Genomic DNA, 15,921 nt, shown 5'->3' on the forward strand with positions numbered 1-15,921 from the left:
ACTCCAGCCTGGGCGACAGAGCGAGACTCCGTCACAAAAAAAAAAAAAAAAAAAAAAGACAGGGACTCACTCCATCACCCAGGCTGGAGTGTTGTGGTGCCATCATGGCTCACTGCAGCCTCGATCTTCCCAGGCTTAGATGATCCTGCCGCCTCACCCTTCCAAGTAGCTGGAACTACAGGTGCATGTCATCACACTTGGCTAATTTTAAAATTTTTTGCAGAGATGGGGTCTGGCTATGTTGCCCAACCTGATCTTGAACTCCTGGGCTTAAGTGATCTCCTGCCTCAGCCTCCCAAAGTGCTGAGATAATAGGCATGAGCCACCATGCCCAGCCTCAAGTTTTCAATAGCTACTTGTGGCTAGCAGCTACTGCACTGGATGACACTAGTCTAGTCTAGGGCAGAGTCCATGATACATGGACATTACAGATGCAAACGTATGATTTCCCCTGCCTTTTCTTTTTTTTTTTTTTTTTTTTTGAGACTGTCTCCCTCTGTCACCCAGGCTGGAATGCAGTGGCGCAATCTCGGCTCACTGTAACCTCTGCCTCCCACGTTCAAACAATTCTCCAGGCTCAGCCTCCCGAGTAGCTGGGATTACAGGCACACGCCACCACACCTGGCTAATTTTTGTACTTTGAGTAGAGACGAGGTTCCACCATGTTGGTCAGGCTGGTCTCTTAACTCTTGGCCTCAAGTAATCTGCCTGCCTCAGCCTCCCAAAGTGTTGGGATTACAGGCGTGAGCCACCGTGCCCGACCTGATCAATCTCTTAAAGAGAATCCAGCTTTATTACTGCCAGTACATGACCAAACTGCTACTATATTTGCCCTGGGAAAAATGGACAAAGGAAAATACTGTTAATTCATGAATAAAAACTTTGCAGAAAATTAGCCAGTGTTTCATTTTCAAAAACTTCCCTCTTTGTTCAGTAGATACCAGCTACTGATGACTACATATACTAGGGAAAGTTTAAAATTAGGAAATGCTGATTTCTCACATAGGAATTTCTAAATCCTGTGAAGAAAAGCTTAAAGAGCTTCTGAATATACAGAAGTTCCATTTAAGGACTAGGTCCTCCTTGTAGATGCATCAAAATATTACAAATTCCAAACTGAGACTTAATTCTCAAATGTGTTTTATTTGTTCTAAAACAATCTACCCACAAATATAAAACTATAAGTAATAGATTGTTATTTTCCCACTATGGGAATCTTTAGTGTGAAAAAGTATTCTACGAAAAGAATTTTTTAAAAAATAAATTATATAATAAAAAATATGTACAAAATTGGTCACAGAGGACAGATTTGTATATGCATAGATAAATATATGGAAGGTAACATACATAACTGTTAACAAGGCCAGGCACAGCAGCTCACGCCTGTTATCCCAGCACTTTGGGAGGCTGACGTGGGTGGATTGCTTGAGGTCAGGATTTCAAGACTGGTCTAGCCAACATGGCGAAATCCTGTCTCTACAAAAATATACAAAAAAAGGAAAAAAATTAGCCAGGCATGGTAGCGCACACCTGTAGTCTCAGCTACTTGGGAGGCTGAGGAACAAGCATCTCTTGAACCCAGGAGACGGAGGCTGCAAGACCGTGCCACTGCATTCCAGCTTGAGCGACAGAGTGAGACCCTGTCCCCTCCCTGCTCCCAAAAAGTGTTCACAGTAGTTACTACTGAAAAATGGGATTTAGGATGAACAAGATAATTTTACATTTTTAAAAATTCCCTACTAATCTGAATTTTTTTTTTTTTTTTTTTTTTTTCTTTTTGAGACGGAGTCTCGCTGTGTCGCCCAGGCTGGAGTGCAGTGGCCGGATCTCAGCTCACTGCAAGCTCTGCCCCCCGGGTTTACGCCATTCTCCTGCCTCAGCCTCCCGAGTAGCTGGGACTACAGGCGCCCACCACCTTGCCCGGCTAGTTTTTTGTATTTTTTAGTAGAGACGGGGTTTCACCGTGTTAGCCAGGATGGTCTCGATCTCCTGACCTCGTGATCCGCCCATCTTGGCCTCCCAAAGTGCTGGGATTACAGGCTTGAGCCACCGTGCCCGGCCACTAATCTGAATATTTTTATAATAAACATGTATAACTTAAGAATAGAAGTAAAAAAAATAAAGATAGATCATATGCAGATAAAATCTGAGTTTTCATTAAACTGTTTATAAGTTCAATATTTGTCTAAAAAAAGTCTCTAAAATTATGCATCATAAGGTTGGATGCAGTGGCTCATGCCTGTAATCCCAGCATTTGGGAGGCCGAGGCAGGTGGCTCACTTGAGATCAGGAGTTCAAGACCAGCTGGCCAACATGGTAAAACCCCATCTCTACTAAAAATGAAAAATTAGCTGGGCTTGGTGGCCCACGCCTGTAATTCCAGCTATTTGGGAGGCTGAGGCAGGAGAATTGGTTGAACCCAGGAGGCGAAGGTTGCAGTGAACCGAGATGGCACCACTGCACTCCAGTCTGGGTGACGGAGCAAGACTCTGTTTCTAAATAAATAAATAAATAAAGTTATGCATCATAAAAGTAACTTTAGGTGTATCAATTAAAGACTTCAGGCTGGGCAGAGTGGCTCACAACTGTAATCCCAGCACTTTGGGAGGCCGAGGCAAGAGGGTCATGTGAGCTCAAGAGTTCAAGACTAGCCTGGGCAACATAGCAAAATCCTGTCCCTATTAAAAATTTTTTAAAAATCAGCCAGGTGTGGTGCTGCCTGCCTGTAGTCCCAGCTACTCTGGAGGCTGAGGTGGGAGAATTGCTTGCACCTGGTGCCCAAGGCTGCAGTGAGCCATGGTTGCACCACTGCACTCCAACCTGGGCGACAGACCAAGACTCTGTCTCAAAAAAAAAAAAAAAGATTTCATAAACTTGCTGGTTAGACAGTATTAAAATTGTTAAAATTGGCCGGGCGCAATGGCTCATGCCTGTAATCCCAGCACTTTGGGAGGCTGAGGCGGGCGGATCACCTGAGGTCGGAGTTTGAGAACAGCCTGACCAACACGGAGAAACTCCGTCTCTACTAAAAATACGAAATTAGCTGGGCGTGGTGGCACATGCCTGTAATCCCAGCTACTAGGGAGGCTGAGGCAGGAGAATCGCTTGAACCTGGGAGGCGGAGGTTGCGGTGAGCCGAGATCGCACCGTTGCACTACAGCCTGGGCAATAAGAGTGAAACTCCGTCTCAAAAAAATAAATAAATAAATAAATAAAATAAAAATAAAATAAAATTGTTAAAATTCTATCACTCCAGGAATTTTAAAAATCTTTGACTTTAACAGATTAAAACACAAAAAAGAAATATAAGCAATAAAAATATTAAATCAAAACAAAACGACGACAACAACAAAAAAATCCAAGAGTGCTTCCAAGTTTAGCTTGCCTTCTACTCAGGTGGGAGAAAGTTCAAATATTGCTGATCTACACAAAATATCAATAATTAGTATGTTTTAATAACTTACTCGTTTTAATTCATAACTCAATGAGCAATAATAGAAGTTCATTTCCATTAATTGACTATGATTATTTAGCAGTCTGCAGTGCTAGAGAAAATATGAAAATCTAAAGCATATATATATATATATATGTACTGTTTTTGAGACAGTGTCTTGCTCTGTCACCCAGCTGGAGTTCAGTGGTGTGATCACAGCTTACTGCAGCCTCAACCTCCCAGGCCCAAGCAGTCCTCCCACCTCAGCCTCCCAAAGTGCTATGATTACAGGTATGAGCCGCCATGCCTGGCCAAAAGCATATTTCTTTAAAATGCTACTGCTACGCTGGGTGCAGTGGCTCATGCCTATAATCCCAACACTTTGGGAGGCCGAGAAGGGAGGATCACCTGAGCCCAGGAGTTCCAGACCAGCCTGGGCAACATGGAGAAATCCCATCTCTACAAAACAACAACAACAACAAAAAGCCATAACAAACAAAAATTAGCCAGGCTTAATCTTGAGATGATTTAAAAGTATTATAGGAGGGCTGGCCATAGTGGCTCATGCCTGTAATACAGCCACTGGGGAGGCTGAGTGGAAGATTCCTTGAGCCCAGGAGTTTATGATCAGCCAGGGCAACATAGCGAGACAGCTCCCCCACTCCCCAGAAATAAAAAAACTTACCTGGGCATGGTGGCACACACACCTGTAGTCCTAACTACTCGAGAAGCTGAGGCAGAAGGATCCCTTGCACCCAGGAGTTTAAGGATGGTCCATGCACACACTTCATCTGGGCCTGCAGTGAAATAGGCTGCTCCCTTCCTGACTGACTGGAGGGGCTGGGGGGAATCCCAGCAGGGAGAAAGCAATCCCTTCACCCCAGTTGCCAAACAGAACCTCCCACCCCCTGGATTTTCCTTCTCCCTCCATCTCTGATGGTTCTGGCTTTCCAAACTGCTTTGGATCTTCTGATTCCTCTTGGGTTGAAGCAGACCAGTATTTTTTTTTAACAACATCCCCACTCCCCACCTGTTCCTCCCCGTTCCCATGCTGCCAACTTCTTCTTCCTCTTCTTTTATTTTTTTTAGTAGAGACGGGGTTTCATTGTGTTGACCAGGCTGGTCTTTAACTCCTGACCTCAAGTGATCCACCTGCCTCGGCCTCCCAAAGTGCTGGGATTACAGGCATGAGCCACCGCGCCCGGCCTCAGTGTGATGTTTTGATACATGTACTACATGAACATTTTCTTTTTTTTTTTTTTTTTGAGACAGTCTTGCTCCATTACCCAGGCTGGAGTGCAGTGGCATGGCCTTGGCTCACTGCAACCTCCACCTCCCAGGTTCAAGTGATTCTCGTGCCTCAGCCTCCTGAGTAGCTGAGATTACAGACACGCGCCACCATGCCTGGCTAATTTTTCATATTTTTAGTAGAGATGGGGTTTCACCATGCTGGCCAGGCTGGTCTCAAACTCCTGGGCTTGTTGTACCACTGAGCCCAGCCACCACACCCAGCCAAAAATACGAGTGGTTTTTGTTTATTGATCTTGTACCCTACAATATTGCTATACTTGTTTATTAGTTCTTATATAATTTTTTATTTTGACAAATAATAATTGTGCTTATTTATGGGGTACAATGTGATTTTTTTTTTTTTTTTTGAGACGGAGTCTCATTCTGTCGCCTTGGCTGGAGTCCAGTGGCGCCATCTCAGCTCACTGCAACCTCCACCTCCTGGGTTCAAATGATTCTAGTGCCTTAGCCTCCCAAGTAGCTGGGATTACAGGTGTCTGCCACCACATCCAGCTAATTTTGGCATTTTTAGTAATGATGGAGTTTGACCATGTTGCCTAGGCTGGTCTCAAACTTCTGACCTCAGGTGATCCGCCCACCTCGCCCTCCAAAAGTGCTAGGATTACAGGCATGAGCCACCATGCCCAGCCTCAAGGCAATCCTATCAAAACCCCAGTTTTCTTTCTTACAGAAATTATCAAGCTGATCCTAAAATTCAGATTAAAATACAAGAGTTGGCCAGGCATGGTGGCTCATGCCTGTAATCCCAACACTTTGGGAAGCTGAGGTGGGAGAATTGCTTGAGGCCAGGAATTTGGGACCATACTGGGCAACATGGTGAGACTCTCTACCAAAAACTACTATAACAAAATTAGAGTGGTGTGGTGGCTGGTGCCTGTAATCCCACCTATCTGGGAGGCTGAGGTGGGAGGATTGCTTGAGCCCAGGAGGTAGAGGCTGCAGTGAACCACGTTCACACCTCTGCACTTGGGCCTGGGTATCACAGTGAGACCCTGTCTCTAAAAAAAGACAAAAAAAACCCCCAAAAAAACAAAAAAAAAAAGGGAACCTAGAGCAACCACTGAAAAAAGTTGTTAAAAAAAGAAGTACAATGAATATGCTAAGAAAAATATGAAATAAATAAAAAGAAAAAAATGAAGTCATATAAAATGGTCCGTTAAAACTACAAAAGGGAGAAAAATAGTGACAGAAATACAAGGGACACAAAATAGACAAAACAACCCTGAGAAAGAACAAAGTTGAAGGACTGGCACTTCCTGATTTCAAAACAGCACCGTATTAGTCCGTTTTCATACCGCTATAAATAACTTCCTGAGACTAGGTAATTCGTAAAGGAAAGAGGTTTAATTGACTCACAGTTCAGCATGGCTAGGGAGGCCTCAGGAAACTTACAACCAAGGTGAAGGGGAAGCAAGGCACCCTCTTCACAAGGCAGCAGGAAGAAGTGCCAAGAAAAAGGGAAAAGAGCCCCTTATAAAACAATCAGATCTTATGAGAACTCACTGTCACGAGAACAGCATGGGGAACTGCCTCCACGATACAATTACCTCCACCTGGTCTCTCCCTTGACACATGGGGATTATGGCAATTATGGGGATTACAATTCAAGATAAGATTTGGGTGGGGACACAAAGCCTAACCATATCAAGCACAAAGCTACAGCAATCAAGACAGTGTGGTACTGGTATAAGAACATTCAACATTCATATAGATCAATGCAATACAATTAGAGCCCAGAAATAAACCCTTATGTTCATGGTCAACTGATTTTTGACAAAGATGCCAAGAAAATTCAGTGAGAAAGAGCCTTTCAATATATGGTGCTGGGACATGTGAATTGCAAAAAAATTAATTTGGACTCCTATGTCACACCATACATAAAAATAAACTCAAAATGTAAGAAGTAAAACTATACAACTTATAGAAAAAATATATGTTTAAATTTCTTATTTATTTATTTTTGGAGACAGGGTCCCACTCTGTCACCCAGGCTGGAGTGCAGAGGTGTGAACATGGTCCACTATAGCCTCCACCTCCTGGGCTCAAGCAATCCTCCCACCTCAGCCTCCTGAGTAGCCGGGACCACAGAAATACGCCACCACGCCTGGTTACTTTTTAATCTTTTTTTTTTTTTTTTTTTTTTTGAGACAGGGTCTCACTATTTTGCCCAGGCTAATCTTCAACTCCTGGTCTCAAGTCTCAACCTCCCAAAAGTGCTGAGATTACAGGTGTGAGCCACTATGACCCCCCAAGTAAATTTTCTTGAGTTAGAGAATGGTTTCTTAGATACAACATTAAAAGCACAAGCAACCAAAGAAATAAATAAACTGGTATTCATGAAAACTAAAAATTTTAGTGCTTCAAAAAATACCATCAAGAAAGTGCAAGTACCCACAGAATGAGAGAAAATACTTGCAAATCATATATCTGATATGCGACTTGTATTCAGAATATATTCTACAAAACTCTTACAACCCAATATTAAGATAAAACCCATAATTTAAAAAAAAATGCATCTGAAAAGACATTTTTCAAAAGAAGGTATGCAAATGGACAATGAGCACATGAAAAGATTCTCAATGTCACGAGCCACCAGAGAAATGCAAATCAAAATCATTCCCGCTAGAAAGGCTATAATCAAAAAGATAGATAGCAAGTGTTAGAATGTGGAGAAATCGGCACTCTTATGCACTGCAAGTGGGAATGCTAAATGGTGCAGTCACTTTGGAAAATAGTCTGGTAGTTCCTCAAAAGGTTATCATATGACCCAGCAACTTCATCCCTTGTACATATAATCATGAAAAATAAAAACATATATCCACATAAAAACTTGTACATAAATGTTAGTAACAGCATTGTTCTTAACAACACAAGAACAACCTAAATGTCCATCATGTGGTGAATGATTAAACAAAATGTAGTATATCCATACGATGGAATATTATTTGACCATAAAAAGGAATGAAGTACTGATACGTTCTGCAACAGGAATAAACCTTGAAAGCATTAAGCTAAGTGAAAAAAGCTGGCCGGGCATGGTGGCTCATGCCTGTAATCCCAGCACTTTGGGAGGCCGAGGCAGGAGGATTGCTTGAGCCCAGGAGTTTTTTTTGTTTTGTTTTGTTTTTTTCCTCAAATGTTTTATTAAGTGTAGACGTCTGGAGTACTGTAAAACATGCATTATCTTTCTTCTTCGGTTGTTGAGGTGTGTTAAATTTGAAGAAGATCATATCTCCATCTTCAACAATATAATTTCTGCTTTGTCTGGAGTACTGTAAAACATGCATTATCTTTCTTCTTCGGTTGTTGAGGTGTGTTAAATTTGAAGAAGATCGTATCTCCATCTTCAACAATATAATTTCTGCTTTGTCGTCTGTACTTTCCAGCAGCCTTGACTGCATTTTCAGAACCTCCCCATTTAAAATCTTCGTATTTCATTACTTCGACCACAATGAATCCCTTTTCAAAATCTGTGTGAATATTTCCTGCAGTCTGAGGATCCTTAGTCCCTTTCCTGATGGTCCATGCACGCACTTCATCTGGGCCTGCAGTGAAAATGTATTCTAGTTTGAATGCTGCAAACCCAGCCTTAATGATCTTTGGCAAAGCACTTTGTGTCGTGTTCGATTCCAGTTACTTCTGTCTCTCCTCAGCACTCAATTCTTGCCAAGGCCCCACTAAAAGGAGTGACAAACGCACCTGGGTCATACTTGTCCACCTACTCTTTAATTTCCTTCCTTCCTTCCTCCCTCCCTCCCTCTTTCTTTTCCTTCCTTCCTTCCTTCCTTCTTTGCTCCCTCCTTGTCTCTCTCTCTCTTTCTTTTTTTCAACAGAGTCTTGCTCTGTTGCCCAGGCTGGAGGGCAGTGGTGCAATCTCGGCTCACTGCAACCTCCACCTCCTGGGTTCAAGCAATTCTCCTGCCTCAGCCTCCTGAGTAGCTGGGATTACAGGCATGCGCTACTATGCCCAGCTAATTTTTGTATTTTTGGCAGAGACGGGGTTTCACCATATTGACCAGGCTGGTCTCGAACTCCTGACCTTGTGATCCACCTCGGCCTCCCAAAGATTTTACTTTTTTATCTCCTCATCTCACAGACACCTTTTCTAGTTTGTCTAGTTTACCAATCATTTCCTCCTCTTTAAGCTGAAGCTCTTCATGTATTATTTCTTTTTTTTTTTTTTTTTTTTTGAGAGGGAGTCTTGCTCTGCCGCCCAGGCTGGGGTGCAGTGGCCGGATCTCAGCTCACTGCAAGCTCCGCCTCCCAGGTTTACGCCATTCTCCTGCCTCAGCCTCCCGAGTAGCTGGGACTACAGGCGCCCGCCACCTCACCCGGCTACTTTTTTGTATTTTTTAGTAGAGACGGGGTTTCACCGTGTTAGCCAGGATGGTCTCGATCTCCTGACCTCGTGATCCGCCCGTCTCGGCCTCCCAAAGTGCTGGGATTACAGGCTTGAGCCACCGCGCCCGGCCTTCATGTATTATTTCTATATCTCCAATAGGATCTACACTTCCTTCAACATGCATGATATCACCATCTTCAAAAGCACATGTTAGATGAAAGATGCCATCACAGGCATTAATATGGGATTAAAAAAGAAAAAAAAAAAAAAAAAAGCTTTCCCCAAGCCCTGCCCATTGTGAGCTCCTTTCACAAGGCCAGCAATATCCACTACATTTAGAAAGGCAGGAATTTTGCTTGCTGGTTTGTGGTACTGGCAAAGACAGTCAAACCTTTCATCTGGCACAGGTACTCTGCTCTCATTAGGAGCAATGGTGCCGAAAGGGAAGTTTTCTGCTGAAGCCTGACTACTGGTTAATACATCGAAGAAAGTAGATTTCCCAACATTTAGCAATCCACCAATACCAATTTTCAGTGGGGTTCCAAATCTTCCAATGATTGGGGGTGGTTTAATTCCATCACCTCTTTCTTTTCAGGGCGTCGTGATTGGCCTTGGCGAAGACAGGGCTCCCAGCGGCTGCGAGAGGAAGGACCTACCGGCAGCCGGAGGCGGGGAGGAAGGAGAGAATGCAGGCCCAGCACCTCTGCCAAGTATCACGCACTTGGGCGGCAGCGGCAGCGGAACAGGAGGGCCGGGCTCTGAACGGCACCTCGAGCCCAGGAGTTTGAAACTAGCCTGGGCAACATAGCGAGACCCTGTCTCTAAAAAAAAAAAAAAAAAAAACAGGAAGAAGAAAAGGAAGAAAGAAGAAGAAGCAGCCAGTCACAAAGGCCACATAATTATGATTCCATTTATATGAAATGTCTGCAATAGGCAAGTCCACGGAGACAGAATGTAGATTAGTAATTGCCAGGTACTGGGGGAATGAAGAAATGGGGAATGAATGCTAACGGGTATGGAGTTTTTGAGTTTTTTTTTTTGTAGAGAAGAAAATGTTCTAAATGGACAATGGTAAATATTACACAACTCTGTGAATATACTAAAACCCACCAAATTGTGTACTTTAAAAGGGTGAAGTCTATGCTATGTGAATAATAAAGCTGTTATTTAAAAAACACACTTGGGGTTTGTTGTCTGCTACACAGAGGTGACTTTCAGATTTGTGCTGGTGGCAAGAGGGGAAAACAACTGCAAGGGCAGCAACTGCTGCTAAAGAAACACCAGCAGTTTCTAATTTTACACTGTCCTATATTTTGCTGTGAGTTTCGTAGCTTTCGATAATGCTATACTAGAGGCCAAAACAGAAATGCCTTTTATATTTCATTATAACAGCTAAACTGGGAAATAAACTCACCAATTGCTTTTTTAAAAAGGAAATGGGCCGGGCGCGGTGGCTCAAGCCTGTAATCCCAGCACTTTGGGAGGCCGAGACGGGCGGATCACGAGGTCAGGAGATCGAGACTATCCTGGCTAACACGGTGAAACCCCGTCTCTACTAAAAAATACAAAAAACTAGCCGGGCGAGGTGGCGGGCGCCTGTAGTCCCAGCTACTCGGGAGGCTGAGGCAGGAGAATGGCCTAAACCCGGGAGGTGGAGCTTGCAGTGAGCTGAGATCCGGCCACTGCACTCCAGCCTGGGCGACAGAGCGAGACTCCGTCTCAAAAAAAAAAAAAAAAAAAAAGGAAATGAGCTAAAAACAACATAGATGTAAGTGGAGCTTCAATAAACCTTTGCTTAGTAAGATGGATATTTCACAAGAGAGGGAGAGTTTGGTAGTAAAAATAGTTTAAAGTGTTACATTATTTTAAAAAGCATTTTGTTTAATTTACTGTAGATGGCCAAACATCATTTTAAAACATATGGCAAATCTGTTGGGTAGTAAAAAGAAATGACATCTTGTTTCCATTTTCTTATTCTTTCCAGTTTATCTCTTTATTGTAAATCATCTTCCATTGTGGGAGGATATTAAATTTAAATCAAACTGAGGGGGAAAAAGCAGGACTTATGTTCATAAATTCATGTTTCTCTTAGTATTGCTGCCTCTTACAGCCATTTTATGAAGAATACTATGGCCTGAGTAGTTAATATTATTTAAGATTTTTCAAATTGGTCTATTCCTGGATCTAAACAAATTGGAAAATTGGAAGTTTCTTTTCTTTTCTCTCTCTTTTTTAGAGAGATTCTCCCTCTGTCGCCCAGGATGGAATGAGGTGGCACAACCTTGCCTCACTGCAACCTGCCACCGCGCCCGGCTAATTTTTTTGTATTTTTAGTAGAGATGGGGTTTCACTGTGTTAGCCAGGATGGTCTCGATCTCCTGACCTCCTGATCCACCCGTCTCGGCCTCCCAAAGTGCTGGGATTACAGGCGTGAGCCACCATGCCTGGCCCCTTATCCGTGTTTTGATACTACATTGTATAAAACACCAAGTGCTTCCTTTGGACATAAGGTACATCTAAAGTTTATTATAAACTTCTTCTACAAGTAAAGGGGTGACTAATTTGTTTTGGAACCCTCTTTGATCTATGACAAAACTCTCTAGATTTAATGACTGATTTTAAGATTCCAAACAATTTGTCAATCTAAAGTACATTACTGGTTGGATGCAGTGGCTCACGCCTATAATCCCAGCACTTCGGGAGGCTGAGGCAGGTGAATCACCTGAGGTCAGGAGTTCGAGACCAGGCTGGCCAATATGGTGAAACATCATCTCTACTAAAAATACAAAAATTAGCTGGGCGTGGTGGCACATGCCTGTAGTCCCAGCTACTCGGGAGGCTGAGGCAGGAGAATCGCTTGAACCCAGGAGGCAGAGGTTGCAGTGAGTTGAGATGGTGCCACTGCACTCCAGCCTGGACAACAGAGTGAGACTCCATCTCAAAAAAATTTAAAAATAGCTTTCTGCAGCCAGGCATGGTGGCTCACATCTGTAATCCCAGCACTTTGGGAGGCCAAGGCAGGCGGATCACGAGGTCAGGAGATTGAGACCATCCTGGCTAACACAGTGAAACCCCATCTCTACTAAAAAAAAAAAAAATATATATATATATATATATATATATACACACAAAAAAAAAATTAGCTGGGTGTGGTGTCGAGCGCCTGTAGTACCAGCTACTCAGGAGGCTGAGGCAGGAGAATGGCGTGAACCCGGGAGGTGGAGCTTGCAGTGAGCCAAGATCGTGCCACTGCTCTCCAGCCTGGGCAACAGAGCGAGACTCTGTCTCAAAAAAAAAAAAAAAATAGCTTTCTGCCTGTGGACACTGCCGAGGAAGCATCGTTAAAGTCTCTCTTCTGCTTGCCATCATGTGTAAGTCAGAGTCTCCTAAAGAGCCCGAACAACTGAGGAAGCTCTTCATTAGGGGGTTGAGCTTTGAAACAACTGATGAGAGCCTGAGGAGCCATTTTGAGCAATGGGAATGCTCACGGACTGTGTGGTCATGAGACATCCAAACACCAAGTGCTCCAGGGGCTGTGGGTTTGTCACATATGCCACTGTGGAGGAGGTGAATGCAGCCATGAATGAAAGGCCACACAAGGTGGATGGAAGAGTTGTGGAAACAAAGAGAGCTGTCTCAAGAGAAGATTCTCAAAGACCAGGTGCCCCCTTAACTGTGAAAAAGATATTTGTTGGTGGCACTAAAGACATTGAAGAACATCACCTAAGAGATTCTTTTTTTTTTTTCAGATGGAGTCTTGCTCTATTGCCAGGCTGGAGTGCAGTGCTGCGATCTTGGCTCACTGCAACCTCCGCCTCCTGGGTTCAAGCGATTCTCCTGCCTCAGCATCCCAAGTAGCTGGGACTACAGGCACATACCACCACACCCAGCTAATTTTTGTATTTTTATTAGAGACAGGGTTTCACCATGTTGGCCAGGATGGTCTCGATCTCTTGACCTCATGATCCACCCGCCTCAGCCTCCCAAAGTGCTGAGATTACAGGCATGAGCCACTACGCCCGGCCAAGGGATTATTTTGAACAGTACGAAAAAATTAAAGTGATTGAAATCATGACTGACTGAGGCAGTGGCCAGAAAAGGGGCTTTGCCCCTGTAACCTTTGATAACCATGACTCCGTGGATAAGATTGTCATTCAGAAATACCATGCTATGAATGGCCACAATTGTGAAGTTAGGAAAGCCCTGTCAAAGCAAGAGATGGCTAGTGCTTCATTCATTCAAAGAGGTCAAAGTTGTTCTGAAAACTTTGGTGGTGGTTGTGAAAGTGGTTTCAGAGGGAATGACAAATGACAACTTTGGTCGTGGAGGAAACTTCAGTGACCATGGTGGCTTTGGTGGCAGCTCTGGTGGTGGTGGATATGGTGGCAGTGGGAATGGCTATAATGGATTGGTAATGATGGAAGCAATTTTGGAGGTGTTGGAAGCTACAATTATTTTGGCAATTAAAACAATCAGTCTTCAAATTTGGGACCGATGAAGGGAGGAAACTTTGGAGGCAGAAGCTCTGGCCCCAATGGTGGTACAGGCCAATACTTTGCCAAACCATGAAACTAAGGTGGCTATGGAGGTTCCAGTAGCAGAAGTAGCTATGGCAGTGGCAGAAGATTTTAATTAGGAAACAAAGCTTAGCAGGAGAAGAGAGCCAGAGAAGTGACAGGGAAGCTACAGGTTACAACAGATTTGTGAACTCAGCCAAGCACAGTGGTGGCAGGGCATAACTGCTACAAAGAAGACATGTTTTAGAAAAATACTCATGTGTATGGGCAAAAAACTCGAGGACTGTATTTGTGACTAATTGTATAACAGGTTATTAGTTTCTCTTCTGTGGAAAGTATAAAGCATTCCAACAAAGGGTTCTAATGTAGTTTTTTTTTTTTTTTTTTTTTTTTGCACCCATGCTGTTCATTGCTAAATGTAATAGTCTGATCGTGATGCTAAATGTCTTTTTTTTTTTTTTTTTGAGATAGAATCTTGCTCTGTCACCCAGGCTGGAGTGCAGTGGCGCAATCTCGGCTCACTGCAACCTCCGCCTCCTGGGTTCAAGCAATTCTTCTGCCTCAGCCTACCAAGTAGCTGGGACTACAGGGGCACACCACCATGCCCAGCCAATTTTTGTATTTTTAGTAGAGACGGGGTTTCACTATACTGGCCAGGCTGGTCTCGAACTCCTAACCTGGTGATCCACCTGCCTCGGCCTCCCAAAGTGCTGGGATTACAGGTGTGAGCCACCACACCCAGCCATAAATGTCTTTTTAAAAAAATAATAATGACAATTTAAAAAAAATAAAGTACATTACTTTAGGATCAAATGTGGATATATTCAAAACAATGTACTGAAAATGGGTCTTTATTTTCCAGTGTCAGGCCTCTGAGCCCAAGCTAAGTCATCATATCCCCAGTGACCTGCACATATACATCCAGAGGGCCTGAAGCAACTGAAGATCCACAGAAGTGAAAATAGCTTAACTGATCCACAGAAGTGAAAATAGCTTAACATGTTGAACCCCATCTCTACTAAAAAAAAAAACAAAAAAACCCCCCCAAAATTAGCCAGGTACGGTGGCAGGCACCTGTAATCCCAGTTACTCAGGAGGCTGAGGCAGGAGAATTGTTTGAACCAGGGAGGTGGAGGTTGCAGTGAGCCGAGGTCGTGCCACTGCACTTCAGCCTGGGTGACAGAGCAAGACTCTGTCTCAAAAAAAAAAAAAAAAAAAAAAGCCAAAACACCAGTGGGCTATTTGTTAACTTCACAGTGGCTCTCCTTTGTCATTCTCCTGTTGCCTATTATTATTGAATCCAAAGTCTAGGTCCTCTTTTTACCTGCTTCTTAGCTAATCATTATATTCCTACACAAATCATTAAGATAAAATTTTCATAAGTTAAAAACTTGTCTCTTATGCAAATATAAACAGAAAATAAGTCAGGCCAGGTGCAATGACTCACATCTGTAATCCCAGCACTTTGGGAGCCCAAGGCCAAAGGATCTCAGGAGTTTGAGACCACCCTGGCCAACATGGTTAAACTCCCGTCCCTACTAAAAATACAAAAATTAGCTGGGCGTGGTGGTGCACACCTGTAATCCCAGCTACTTGGGAAGCTGAAGCAGGAGGATCACTTGAACTGGGGAGGCGGAAGTTGCAGTGAGCTACAGTCGCACCGCTACACTTCAGCCTGGGTGACAGAGCGAGACTCCGTCTCAAAAAAAAAAAAGAAAATCAAATTACGATGCACACACCTACATAATCAGATAATTCCCAGAGGGTCTAAACAACATCCTGCATTCCATGGAAAAGACTCAGTCATCTCTTCTGCTCATTTCCAAATTTTGGATATTATTTTAAACTTTCATTACTATTATTATTATTTTGAGACAGGATCTCACTCTGTTGCCCAGGCTGGAGTGCAGTGGCATGATCATGGCTCACTGCAGACTCAACCTCCAGGGCTCAAATGATCCTCCCACCTCAGCCTCCAAAGTAGCTGGCACCACAGGCGTGCACCACCACGCCTGGCTAATTTTTGATTTTTGTAGCTCAGGGTCTCCCTGTGTTGCCCAGGCTGGTCTCAAACTCCTGGGCTCACGTGATCCTCCTGCCTTGGCCTCCCAAAGTTCTAGGATTACAGGCGGGAGCCACAGCATGTGGCCAATTTTCTTAATATTCTTCACCCAGATAGGAAAATTTTACTTTCTCTTTTTCTTTGTACCAGTCTCTCTTTCCTCATAGAATGTTTTTTCCTCTCTTCCTGCCCAGGTGTGTCCCTTATTTTCTTTACATCTGGCCCCAGCTTGCTTCCTTTTAACACAAATTTCTGT

At 43.5% G+C, this 15,921-nt stretch overlaps 2 pseudogenes; one reads left to right on the plus strand and one right to left on the minus strand.

Moving 5' to 3' along the window:
• Window positions 1–7,984: 7,984 nt before the first annotated feature.
• LOC139359299 (obg-like ATPase 1) lies at window positions 7,985–9,892 on the minus strand (annotated as a pseudogene).
• A 2,561-nt stretch (window positions 9,893–12,453) lies between these two features.
• LOC112425752 (heterogeneous nuclear ribonucleoprotein A1-like) lies at window positions 12,454–15,036 on the plus strand (annotated as a pseudogene).
• The last annotated feature ends 885 nt before the right edge of the window (window positions 15,037–15,921 follow it).

This window comes from Macaca nemestrina, chromosome 17 (assembly GCF_043159975.1).
Source record: "Macaca nemestrina isolate mMacNem1 chromosome 17, mMacNem.hap1, whole genome shotgun sequence".
Lineage (NCBI taxonomy): Eukaryota > Metazoa > Chordata > Mammalia > Primates > Cercopithecidae > Macaca > Macaca nemestrina.